Genomic DNA, 14074 nt, shown 5'->3' on the forward strand with positions numbered 1-14074 from the left:
GGAGGGACTGCTTCAGAGAGAGAGAGAGCAGAGGGAGTGACCTCTTCACACAGAGAGAGAGCAGGGAGTGACTGCTTCACAGAGAGAGAGAGCAGAGGGAGTGACCTCTTCACACAGAGAGAGAGCAGGGAGTGACTGTTTCACAGAGAGAGAGAGAGAGCAGGGAGTGACTGGGAGCACAGAGTGTGACTGCCTCACAGAGGGAAAGGGAGAGAGCAGGGGAGAGAGACTGCCTTAGACAGAGCTGGGAGTGACTGCCTCGCAGAGAAAGGGGGAAAGCCTTGAAGTGACTGCCTGGGAAAGAGTTTGTGTGATTGCATAACTGGGAGAGAGGCAGAGGGCAGAGCAGTGATTGACTGAGACAGCCTGTGCATGACTGGGGAGAATGCAAAGGAGTGACTGCTTCACAGAGAGAGAGAGAGAGCAGGGAGTGACTGCTTCACAGGGAAAGAGAGAGCTGGGAGTGACTGCTTCACAGAGAGAGAGAGAGCTAGGCAGTGACTGCCTTGGAGAGAGAGAGAGAGCAGGGAGTGACTGCTTCACAGAGAGAGAAAGAGCTGGGCAGTGACTGCTTTACAGAGAGCGAGAGAGAGCTGGGAGTGACTGCTTCACAGAGAGAGAGAGAGAGAGAGCTGGGAGGGACTGCTTCACAGAGAGAGCGAGCAGGGAGTGACTGCGAGAGAGAGAGAGAGAGCAGGGAGTGACTGCTTCACAGAGAGAGAGAGAGAAGGGGGAATGACTGCTTCACACAGAGAGAGAGAGAGCTGGGCAGTGACTGCTTCACAGAGAGAGAGAGAGAGAGAGCTGGGTAGTGACTGCCTTGCAGAGAGAGAGAGCAGGGAGTGACTACTTCATAGAGAGAGAGAGAGCAGGGAGTTACTGCTTCACAGAGAGAGAGCAAGCTAGGCAGTGACTGCTTCACAGACAGCGAGAGAGAGAGAGCAGGGAGTGACTGCTTCACAGAGAGTGAGAGAGAGAGCTCTGAGTAACTGCTTCACAGCGAAAGAGAGAACTGGGAGTGACTGCTTCACCGCGAGAGAGAGAGCTGGGCAGTGAATGCTTCACAGAGAGCGAGAGAGAGAGCAGGGAGTGATTGCTTCACAGAGAGAGAGCAAGCTAGGCAGTGACTGCTTCACAGACAGCGAGAGAGAGAGAGAGCTGGGAGTGACTGCTTCACAGAGAGAGAGAGCTGGGCAGTGACTGCTTCACAGACAGCGAGCGAGAGAGAGCAGGGAGTGACTGCTTCACAGAGAGTGAGAGAGAGAGAGCTCTGAGTGACTGCTTCACAGTGAGAGAGAGAACTGGGAGTGACTGCTTCACACGAGATAGAGAGCAGGGAGTGACTGCTTCACAGAGAGAGAGCAAGCAGGGCAGTGACTGCTTCACAGAGAGCGAGAGAGAGCGAGCGAGCAGGGAGTGACTGCTTCACACAGAGAGAGAGAGAGCTGGGCAGTGGCTGCCTCACAGAGAAAGGGAGAAAGCCTTGAAGTGACTGCCTGGGAAAGAGTTTGTGTGATTGCATAACTGGGAGAGAGGCAGAGCAGTGATTGACTGAGACAGCCTGTGCATGACTGGGGACAATGCAAAGGAGTGACTGCTTCACAGAGAGAGAGAGAGATGGGCAGTGACTGCTTCACATAGAGAGAGAGAGCTGGGAGTGACTGTTTCACAGTGAGAGAGAGAGCTGGGAGTGACAGCTTCTCAGAGAGAGAGAGCAGGGGTGACTGCTTCACAGAGAGAGAGAGAGAGAGAGCTGGGCAGTGGCTGCCTCACAGAGAAAGGGAGAAAGCCTTGAAGTGACTGCCTGGGAAAGAGTTTGTGTGATTGCATAACTGGGAGAGAGGCAGAGCAGTGATTGACTGAGACAGCCTGTGCATGACTGGGGACAATGCAAAGGAGTGACTGCTTCACAGAGAGAGAGAGATGGGCAGTGACTGCTTCACATAGAGAGAGAGCTGGGAGTGACTGCTTCACAGAGAGAGAGAGAGAGAGCTGGGCAGTGACTGCTTCACATAGAGAGAGAGATGGGAGTGACTGTTTCACAGAGAGAGAGAGAGAGCTGGGAGTGACTGCTTCTCAGAGAGAGAGAGAGCAGGGGGTGACTGCTTCACAGAGAGAGAGAGAGAGAGCTGGGAGTGACTGTTTCACAGTGAGAGAGAGAGCTGGGAGTGACTGCTTCTCAGAGAGAGAGAGAGAGCTGGGAGTGACTGCTTCTCAGAGAGAGAGAGAGCTGGGCAGTGACTGCCTCGCAGAGAAAGGGGGAAAGCCTTAAAGTGACTGCCTGGGAAAGAGTTTGTGTGATTGCATTACTGGGAGAGAGGCAGAGGGCAGAGCAGTGATTGACTGAGACAGCCTGTGCATGACTGGGGAGAATGCAGAGGAGTGACTGCTTCACAGAGAGAGAGAGAGAGAGAGCAGGGAGTGACTGCTTCACAGAGAGAGAGAGCTGGGAGTGACTGCTTCATAGAGAGAGAGAGTGCAGGGAGTGACTGCTTCACAGACAGCGAGAGAGAGAGAGAGCAGGGAGTGACTGCTTCACAGAGAGAGAGAGAGAGCTGGGCAGTGACTGCTTCACAGACAGCGAGAGAGAGAGCAGGGAGTGACTGCTTCACAGAGAGTGAGAGAGAGAGAGCTCTGAGTGACTGCTTCACAGCGAGAGAACTGGGAGTGACTGCTTCACAGAGAGAGAGAGCAGGGAGTGACTGCTTCACAGACAGAGAGCAAGCTGGGCAGTGACTGCTTCACAGACAGCGAGAGAGAGCGAGAGCAGGGAGTGACTGCTTCACAGAATGAGAGAGAGAGAGCTGGGCAGTGACTGCTTCACAGACAGCGAGAGAGAGAGAGAGAGCAGGGAGTGACTGCTTCACAGAGAGTGAGAGAGAGCTCTGAGTGACTGCTTCACAGCGAGAGAGAGAACTGGGAGTGACTGCTTCACAGAGAGAGCGAGCAGGGAGTGACTGCTTCACAGAGAGCGAGAGAGAGAGCAGGGAGTGACTGCTTCACAGAGAGAGAGAGAGAGCTGGGTAGTGGCTGCGTCACAGAGAAAGGGAGAAAGCCTTGAAGTGACTGTCTGGGAAAGAGTTTGTGTGATTGCATAACTGGGTGAGAGGCAGAGGGCAGAGCAGTGATTGACTGAGACAGCCTGGGCATGACTGCGGACAATGCAAAGGAGTGACTGCTTCACAGAGAGAGAGAGAGAGAGCTGGGCAGTGACTGCTTCACAGAGAGAGAGAGCTGGGAGTGACTGCTTCACAGAGAGAGAGAGAGAGAGATGGGCAGTGACTGCTTCACATAGAGAGAGAGCTGGGAGTGACTGTTTCACAGAGAGAGAGAGCTGGGAGTGACTGCTTCTCAGAGAGAGAGAGAGAGCAGGGGGTGACTGCTTCACAGCAAGAGAGAGAGCTGGGCAGTGACTGCCTCGCAGAGAAAGTGGGAAAGCCTTAAAGTGACTGCCTGGGAAAGAGTTTGTGTGATTGCATAACTGGGAGAGAGGCAGAGGGCAGAGCAGTGATTGACTGAGAAAGCCTGTGCATGACTGGGGAGAATGCAGAGGAGTGACTGCTTCACAGAGAGAGAGAGAGCTGGGAGTGACTGCTTCACAGAGAGAGAGAGCTGGGAGTGACTGCTTCACAGAGAGAGCAAGCTAGGCAGTGACTGCTTCACAGTCAGCGAGAGAGAGAGAGCAGGAAGTGACTGCTTCACACAGAGAGAGAGAGCAAGCTAGGCAGTGACTGCTTCACAGACAGCGAGAGAGAGAGCGAGAGAGCAGGGAGTGACTGCTTCACAGAGAGAGATGGAGAGAGCTGGGCAGTGACTGCCTCGTAGAGAGAGAGAGAGGGCGAGAGAGCAGGGAGTGACTGCTTCATAGAGAGAGACAGAGTAGGGAGTGACTGCTTCACAGAGAGAGCAAGCTAGGCAGTACTGCTTCATAGACAGCGAGAGAGAGAGAGAGCAGGGAGTGACTGCTTCACAGAGAGAGAGAGAGCAAGCTAGGCAGTGACTGCTTCACAGACAGTGAGAGGGAGAGAGAGAGAGAGAGCGAGCAGGGAGTGACTGCTTCACAGAGAGAGATGGAGAGAGCTGGACAGTGACTGCTTCACAGAGAGCAAGAGAGAGAGAGCTGGGCAGTGACTGCTTCACAGAGAGTGAGCGAGAGAGAGCAGTGAGTGACTGCTAGAGAGAGAGAGCAGGGAGTGGCTGCTTCACAGACAGAGAGCAAGCTGGGCAGTGACTGCTTCACAGACAGTGAGCGAGAGAGAGAGAGCAGGGAGTGACTGCTTCACAGAGAAAGAGAGAGAGCTGGGCAGTGACTGCCTCACAGAGAAAGGGATAAAGCCTTGAAGTGACTGTCTGGGAAAGAGTTTGTGTGATTGCATAACTGGGAGAGAGGCAGAGCAGTGATTGACTGAGAAAGCCTGGGCATGACTGCGGACAATGCAAAGGAGTGACTGCTTCACAGAGAGAGAGAGAGAGAGCAGGGAGTGACTGCTTCACAGAGAGAGAGAGAGAGAGCTGGGCAGTGACTGCCTAGCAGAGAGAGCGAGCAGGGAGTGACTGCTTCATAGAGAGAGAGAGAGAGAGCAGGGAGTGACTGCTTCACAGAGAAAGAGAGAGAGCTGGGCAGTGGCTGCCTCACAGAGAAAGGGGGAAAGCCTTAAAGTGACTGCCTGGGAAAGAGTTTGTGTGATTGCATAACTAGGAGAGAGGCAGAGCAGTGATTGACTGAGACAGCCTGTGCATGACTGGGGAGAATGCAGAGGAGTGACTGCTTCACATAGAGAGAGAGCTGGGAGTGACTGCTTCACAGAGAGAGAGATGGGTAGTGACTGCTTCACATAGAGAGAGAGCTGGGAGTGACTGTTTCACAGCGAGAGAGAGAGAGAGCTGGGAGTGACTGCTTCTCAGAGAGAGAGAGAGCAGGGGGTGACTGCTTCACAGCAAGAGAGAGAGCTGGGCAGTGACTGCCTCGCAGAGAAAGGGGGAAAGCCTTAAAGTGACTGCCTGGGAAAGAGTTTGTGTGATTGCATAACTGGGAGAGAGGCAGAGGGCAGAGCAGTGATTGACTGAGACAGCCTGTGCATGACTGGGGAGAATGCAGAGGAGTGACTGCTTCACAGAGAGAGACAGATAGCTGGGCAGTGACTGCCTCTCAGAGGCAGAGAGCAGGGAAGTGAGACTGCCTTATACAGAGATGGGAGAACAGGCAGAGAGAGCTGGGAGTGACTGCCTCACAGAGAGAGACAGAGCTGGGCAGTGACTTCTTCACAGAGAGAGACAGAGCTGGGCAGTGACTGCCTCTCAGAGGGAGAGGGAGAGAGCAGGGGAGTGAGACTGCCTCACACAGAGATGGGAGAACAGGCAGAGAGAGCTGGGAGTGACTGCCTCACAGAGAGAGAGACAGAGCTGGGCAGTGACTGCCTCTGAGAGGGAGAGAGCAGGGGAGTGAGACTACCTTACACAGAGATGGGAGTGACTGCCTCAGAGAGTGACAGTGTGTGTGAGTATGCCTGCCTCGCAGAGAAAGCCAGAGACAATAGCAGAGTGATTACCGCACAGACAGTAAGAGGTGAAGTTTTAGAAGCCGGGCACGCGTTATCAGTTAGGGGATGCGTGCACAGGTTTGGCTCATGCACGCCAGGTGGATTTTAAAAGCTGCCCAGATGCGCACATATCTCCCTCAGCACACATCTCAAAAGTTTTTATTTTTAAAAAAAGGGGTGAGGTGTGGGTGTTTCGGGGTGTGAACCAGAGATGTGCATGTAAGTACTTCTGCGCCTGGGTGTGCACCCACATCTCTTGCTGCGTAAGTTTACTTCTGCTATGGAGGAGGTGTAACTTATAAAATAAGACAGATCTGTGGAGTTTTAGGGTCCAAGCTAACTGGGAGGTGGGAAGGCTATTAAATTAGAGGGGTTTGGCGCACTTATTCCTTAACTGGGCAGACTGGTTTACCTGGCAATGGCGTCGGCAGGCACCACTTTTAAAATCCCCCGATTTCCGTGGTAGAAGTGGGATTTGCACGCACTTAAAATCAGGCGCGCACGTGCTGCTTGTAGCCAGGCAGTTTTGTAACATGCGTGCTTATGCACGCGTAGGTTATAAAATGGCTGTGCATCTCAGCGCGGGCCGGCATGTGCGCACATGGGTGCCCTCACGCTGGTTTGAAAGTTACCGTCCCTGAGAGAAAGAAGCAGGGGAGTAACTCTCTCGGAGGAAGAAAGAGAGCACGGTGGCACCGTCTGAAACAGGGAGAGAGCGGGCAGTAATGACTGCTTGATTCATGACGGAGGGAGTGCAGGGATGCGTCTGAGAGAGCACACCAAAAGAGGGAGAGAAGGGGGTGACTGCTTCAGAGTCACAACATTTTATTGGAACGATATTTTGTACCTGTTGCCAAAGTACAACATAAAGTGGTGAACAAAAATGAGAAATAAAATAAAGTACCAGTAGAAACAATTACAAAATACAGAAAGGACACATTTTCCCCATAGACACAAAATGTGAAAAAACTCTATAGTGTATTTGGCCCACTGAGAGAGGGGGAGACAAAGCAGGTGCCTTACACATGCAGAGAGTAATGACAGACATGAATAACTCACAACTGACACACACAGAGTGAGAGCCACAGTGCACACACACCCCCTCTTCTAATACTGCTTTTCAGTGCACAGGTGACATGTCATTCTCTCTTTCTCACACACACACATATGCACCTTCTGTAATACTGTGTGTGTGTGTGTGTGTGTGTGTGTGTGACAGAGAAAAAGAGTTGCAGGAGGTGTATATATGTGTGAGAGAGATAATATGCTACAAAAGGTGTGTGTGTGTGTATGTTTGGGAGACAGAATTAGAAAGTTTACCACTTTATCCACTACTTTGGCAACATATGTACAAATTGTGTTATGCCAATAAAGTTTTCTGATTCTGAACGAGAGAGCATGTGTCCGAGACACACTGTTATAAAAAGTGGGTGTGAGGCAGAGAGATACAGACAGACAGACACACACCTCTAAACGGACCAACCTTTTATAACACTCTTTCACTCCCACACCTCTTGTAACACTGCACTCTCGCTCTTTCACTCACACACACCCTTTCTGTAATAGTCTCTCTTTGACAGACACTCACCTCATGTAACACTCTCTCACACATACACTGGCACAGGCACACTCTTGTAAAACCCGAAGTCTGGGGAGCATCACTCGTTTACCACTGTGTAAAAAAAATGTAATCCCTAAAGGACGAGTCAAGCTGTCATCCATGGTCACATCCGTCACCGTGCTTATTCCGTTGAGCCAGTCACCAGCTACCCGAAGGAGACGTGCCACATTATAAACCCGAAGATTGGGATCCCTAAGACCCCCATCCCATGTCCCCAATTGCATTTGCATCAGTTTCATACGCACTCTTTTATTCTTCCAAATAAATCGGGAGATTAAAGTGTTCCAAAGTAGCACATCTTTTCTTGCGAGCCAAGTGGGTCATGTTTGTAAAATATATAGCCATTTTGGTAAAATGACCATCTTAATAAATTGAACCCTTCCAAACCATGACAGTGGAAGAAACCTCCAGCAACCGTTTAGTGTGATTCAGTAAGAGGGTAATATTAAGCTGATATAGTTTTGAGCGGTCCCTAGGGACTTGTAGGCCTAAATATCGGGCGATACAGTAAACACCACTGGAGAGCCGGCGCTCCGAGGCGAGCACCCGTTCTCTCGATGCACACGCAGGCCACTCTCCTGGGCCCGTGATCGAGTATTTAAATGAGGGCCCGCAGTAAAAGGAGGCACCAGGGACACTAGCACGTCCCTAGTGCCTCCTTTTTGACAGAAGTGGCGGCTGTCAGCGGGTTTGACAGCTGACGCTCAATTTTATCTGCATCAGTTCTTGAACCCGCTGACAGCCACGGGTTCGAAAAACAGACGCTGGCAAAATTGAGCGTCTGTCTTCCAACCTGCGGGCCACGGGCAGATTTAAAAAATTTTTTTAATTTAAAATTTTTTTTTTAATTTTGGGGCCTCCAATTTAATATTGCTATGAAATTAAGTCGGAGGGTGTACAGAAAAGCAGTTTTTTCTGCTTTTCTGTACACTTTCCCTGTGCCGGCTGAAATTAACTGTATAAGGGATAAAAAGGGGTAAAAATAGCATGTCGAAAATGCACGGCCAACCCCCCCCCCGAAACTAATAGCGCCCGCAACATGCAAATGCACGTTGATGGGCCTATTGGTTATTCCACGCGATACAGAAAGTAACGCCTGCCCAAAGGCAGAAGTTAATTTCGGCTGGCACCGGGAAAGTGTTCAGAAAAGCAGAAAAAACTGTACTGTATAAGGGGTAAAAATAGCGCGTCACAAACGCGCGGCCAAACCAGGTGCGCTCGGCCAAGCGCACCATACTGAATCGGCCCGCCAGTAATCTTCTCTTCAACCCATCCTAAAGGAAATTCCCCTTGCCTCGCATGTTGCAATTCTCCCAACAAATCCAACACTAAGGATTTATCGCTGTTTAACTTCAACCCCGAGATATTGGCAAAGTCACTTAATAATAGATAACAAAGGATTTAAAGAGTGTAGAGGATCACCCAAGGCTACTAATTAGTCATCTACAAATAGAGCCAACTTAACCTCACAGCCCCCATATTGTATACCTTTAATAGAAGGGTGATGATGTATCCTAAAAGCTAAGGGCTCCGTGTATAAAATAAATAAAAACGGGGAGAGAGGACAGCCCTGACATGTACCACGCTCTAAGAAAAAATAGTCGAATAACACCCCATTGGCCATAATCACTGCTCTCGGAGTCTGATATAAAATACGCAGCATGTTCCGAAAGGATTCCGTAAAACCGTAATGCGCCAAAACATCAAAAAGAAACGACCAGGACAGCTGATCAAACGTCTTTTCAATATCGAAGCTAATGAGAACAGGCTTGGTCCGCATTGTTTGGCTGTGAAAAATGCTCGCCAACATATGCCAAACATTCTGAGCAGCTGTGCGTCCCGAACAAATCCCACTTGATCTGTGGAAACAATTTGAGGGAGTAAAGCTGTCAGCCAATTTGCCAAAATCTTAGCATAAATTTTTACATTGGTGTTTAGAAGGGAAATCGGCCAATAGGCAGCTGGTCTGGTAAGGTCACAGCCTTTTTTGGGGAGCAGCACTATAACGACATCACACATAGAGGGAGGAATTGTACTAGACTGTATCATGTCATTATACAAATCCGTCAGGGGCTGAATCATATGAAACTTTAAAATTTAAAAAAATTCAGAGGTAAATCCGTCTGGTCCAGCAGCCTTATGGCATTTCAGCTCTCCAATAACTTGGCGGACTTCCTCCCCCTTAATAGGCTGAGATATCTGTAACTTAGACTCTTCACTGATTTGGGGAAGCCGGACCTAAGCACAAACTTCTTCCCAAGAAACTGAAGCAGAGGCTCCCTTGGCATATTATGTGGCGTAAAAATGTTGAAGAGTCTCGCATATCTCCTTAATGGAATGAACAAGTTGGCCATTTCCATTCTTCAAACATGGTATAAAGCGAGAACCCTCTGCCATTTTAATAAGCCTGGCTAGGCTCCGTCCAATCTTATTCCCAAAATGAAAGAAACGGTGCTTCTGATACATCAGGTATTGCTTGGTCTTTTGATGAATCAGAGTTGCCACCTGAGTTGGGAGAGCTAAAAAAGCCGACCTATTAGCCTCATTTAACTCCCTTGCCAATTTCTGCCTTGACCCATTCAATTGCTTGGTTAAGGAGAGCAGATCCTTATGCATCTGATGCTTCTTAAAAATGGCGTATGAAATAATCTCACCTCTCATCACTGCTTTGGCAGTTTCCCAGAAAAGCCGCGGTGTATCTGCATGTTGGGAATTATTCCAATTATAGACTTCCCATTCATCGTGCATATCGCTTTTAAAGTCCTCGAGCCCACCAGGCGAGAAGGCGAGTTTTGCATTTCAGAGAACGCTACCCTGGAGGTTCTGGATTTCAGTTTTCTACCTAAGAGCCTACATTTTGGCTTCCAGAACCTTCCTCCTACATTTTGCTGTCTTTGGTGCCCACATGTACCACGACAGCCTTGTGTAGCTTGTGTTTCACTCATGGTCCCAGATCTAAAGCGCTTACCTTGAAGCAGTAACAGAATCTTTCAATAGTCGCACTCAAGGATACTCTCCTGGGAGAACGGGTGCTCAGTGTTGAGTGTCTTTTACCTAATGCCACCCAGCCACCTCTCCTGGACCCGCCATTGAATATTTACATGAGGAGTCGCACTGCCAAGAAAGTGCTAGGGAAAAATGTGCACCCCTGGCGCCTCCTTGGCAGCAGTCACCCGGGAGAGGTGGCTGTCAGCCGATTAGGAAAATGGACGCTCAGTTCTATGAGTGTCCGTTTTCCTAACCTATGCAAGAATAAGGAGCACACACCTGACGCATGTTATTTATTTATTTATTTATTTTAAGTTTTTCTATACCGGCATTCACAATAGATATCGCATCATGTCGGTTTACAATTAACAAGTGGATAGGTAACAAAAAAGGTAAAAACTAATATTTATATTAATAATGATAATAATAATAATCGTAGAAATAATAATAAAACATTAAACAAGAGAAGGCTAAGATATGCAGTTACAATAAAACAAGGGAGTAATACAACTTGGAGCATAGAAAAGAAGCAGGGGATTAAATCGAATGTATGAGATTTCGTGTGTTCTCCACAGCAGGTCCAAAACTTTGGAATTCCCTACCTGAGATGCTACGATTGGTACCAGTCAGAAAGAGATTTAAAAGTGAACTAAAAACATGGCTATTCAAGAATGCATACAACCTAACTTAAAAACATCAGAATGCAGAGATCTACAATAACAAGAAGGAAAAGATGCACCAGGAACAAATGTAACAAGTTTGAAAAAAGCTCAACAAACAGACTAATATGTGAAATCTGTTATTGTTAACTTATTTTCTGTACTTCACATCTTCTGTCAAAAGTCTCTTGTTAATGTGAATGTTGTTTTGTAAACTGTTGTGATCTGTACATGGAACGATGGTGTAAATAAATAAATGTGATGAGCGCTATTAGTTTCGCGGGGGATTGGACGTGCGTTTTGGACTCGCTAATCCCCTTTTAGCATAAGGGGTTGTGGACGCACTTTCAAAACCCGCGTCCAACCATGGGTTAAACAGTGCGCTCGGCTGATTCCTCTGTATTGCATGGGCCCCATAGATAGAAAGCAATAAACATTAGGTACACAGTTACATTGTATTATAACAGTAATTTGGCTGCCATTTTAATCTACCTGAACACACTGTAAAGGTTAACAAATACAGGTCACAAGTTATGCACCTCTCTCCACCCCCCACCCCCCTCCCCTAGCCAGTAGGGTCAGATTACACAGCCAGGGAATGTATTAACCCCTTGCTGTCCTGATAAGGACGACTTGCTAGCCGTACTCCACTAGAGCATTGAGCTCAGCTCAGGAGACTTGTATCCCTTCCTTGAGCTCTATCGGGACTGTCTAGATTAGATCAGAACAAGGACTGGGTTTTTTCATGTGCAGCACCAAAAAATGTGGAACTTGCTTCTAGTAGAGGCCAGGTCTGAAAATCATTAGATGGCTTATAAAGTCCTGGCTTTTCACATAGGGCATTGCTGATTGATAATTTACAAAGATATTTTTATTTATGTGTAGTCGCTGTTAGTTTATGATTATTATATGCTGATGTTTTTAGATTGATATTGGCCTTTTTAGCTTTTAATATTATTTGATGATGTTTTCAGCAAAGTTTGGATTTCAGAAAAGCTTGTGATACAGTCCAGCATTGGAGGCCCATAAATAAAGGGCTGGATTTTAAAAGGGTTATGCTCGCCGGGCCTATTTTAAAAAGGCCCGGCGACGCGCGTAAAGCCCCGGGATGCGTGTAAGTCCCGGGGCTTTACTAAAGGGGCGGTCCGGGGTGGGGCAGGACGGGTGCGTGGCCAGAGGCCTCCACACGGCCGCTGGGCCGGGGATCGCGCGCCAGCAGTTGGCCGGCGTGCGCAACTTACTTCGGCTCCAGGGCTTAAGTAAGTTTTGAAACAAAAGAAAAAGAAAAAGGTAGGGGGGAAAGGGCGGGGGAGGTAGGGGAAGGGAAGGTGGGGAGGGGGGTAGGGAATGGGTGAAGGCAACGTGGCTTGGCGTGCTCAAGGTGCACAATTGTGCGCGCCAGGTAGCGTGTGCTCCTTTTAAAGTCTACCCCAAAATGAGCAGCCTGGGACTGGGTCCCAAGGTGGTAGAATAGATGAGAAATTGATGAATTGACCGATGCCAGTGGTTGCTGGTAACTGAGGAGAGAAGGGTGATGAGTGGAGTGCCCCTGGGATTGGTTCTGGGGACGGTTCTGTTCAGTATCTGTGGGAATGATATTGCGGAGGGGTTAGGATGAAAAGCTCATCTGTTTGCAGATGACACTAGGATCTGTGACATGGTGGACATTTCTAAAAGAATAGAGAGAATGGGAAGTGATCTCAGAAAGCTCGAGGAGTGACGAAAGGCTTGGCGGCTTGCGTTCAATGGAAGGAAGTGTAGGGTCATGCATTGGGGGGTATTAACCCAAAGGAGTTATGCGTGACAGGGGGACGAGAGACTAATGTGCATGGACCGGGAAAGAGACTTGGACAGATAGCGTCTAACCATCTAAATTTGTGAAGCATTATGACAAAGCAGGGGCGGCATGAAAGACATTTGCATGCACTGCCTCCAATGTATGCAAATCTATCTCATGCATATTCCCGAAAACCGGACCTGTTTGTGGCTCTCGAAGACTGGAGTTGGCCACCCTTGCACCAGAGGAATGCTAGGGCTGCATAGAGAGAGGCATAGCCAGCAGGAAAAAGGAGGTGATAATCAGGGCCAATTTAGCATCCTAGGCGGACCTTGGGTCATGCCCACTCCTTATCTGTTGATGGCCATGGCTCCTTCATTAGCTATATTGGCTCTGGCACAGAACCCTTCTGGACCTTGTGCTGGTGGGATACTGCTGCCTCCAAAATTTTGGCACTCCGGGTGACACCTAGTTGGCCTAGTGGAAGCACCTATCCTGGTGTTAATGCTCCTGTGCAGGTCATTGGTGAGGCCTCATCTTGAGTACTGCATTCAGTTCTGGAGCCCATATCTCAAAAAAGATAAGGATAGGATAGAAGCAGTCCAGAGAAAATGGTGCAGGATGTGCACTGAAAGAACCGAGATGAGAACTGAGGACCCAAATATGTATCCTCTAGATGGAGAGGAGAGACGGGGGGGGGGGGGGGGGGGGGGGGGATATGATACAGACTTTTTAATTCCTAAAGGGTATCAATAATGTACAAGTGTCAAACCTTTTCCATTGGAAAGGAAGCTGTAGAACTAGGAATCATGATATGTAATTCCAAGGGGGTAGACTCAGAAAACTGTCAGAAAATGACCTCCTGGTAGAGGTGGTTGAAACAAGAACAGTAACAGAAGGGTGTGGGATAAACACAGAAGATCCCAAATGGCTAGAGGATGATACAAAGAGAATGAAGAATGGGATTACCAGTGGTAACTTTTGGAGTAACATTTCTACATGGGGGTAACCTGCAGGGAGCAGCGGTTGCAACCCTAAACAGAAGTCACGTGATAAACAGGGGTCATAGTAATAGCCTGCGAGGAGCAGCAGCTACAGCCCTGAAGAGAAGGCAAGGGGTAAACTGCATGGAGCGGCAGCTACAACCCTAAACATCTTGCTGACTGGATGGACCATTTTGGTCTTTATCTGCCGTCATTTACTATGTTTCCATATTTAGGTCTGACATTGATTTTATTGTAGTTTTGCTTTCTATTTCTAATTTTGCTGAGGTCCATGCTCAAAAGCATTTAGTTGGATAACTGAAAAGTTATCAGACTAAACGAAGATTTGGGTACTTACCTGGATAGATTCTTGCCGACTAACTTATTACCCAGATAGAATTTAGCTTATTTTAATTTGTGTTTATATTAACTCTGCTCTACCCACTTCTCCCCTCCCTGATCCATTCTCTCTTCTGTTCCTCAGGCTGAGCCCAGCAGGTAAGATA

Source organism: Rhinatrema bivittatum, chromosome 4 (genome assembly GCF_901001135.1).
Source record: "Rhinatrema bivittatum chromosome 4, aRhiBiv1.1, whole genome shotgun sequence".
NCBI lineage: Eukaryota > Metazoa > Chordata > Amphibia > Gymnophiona > Rhinatrematidae > Rhinatrema > Rhinatrema bivittatum.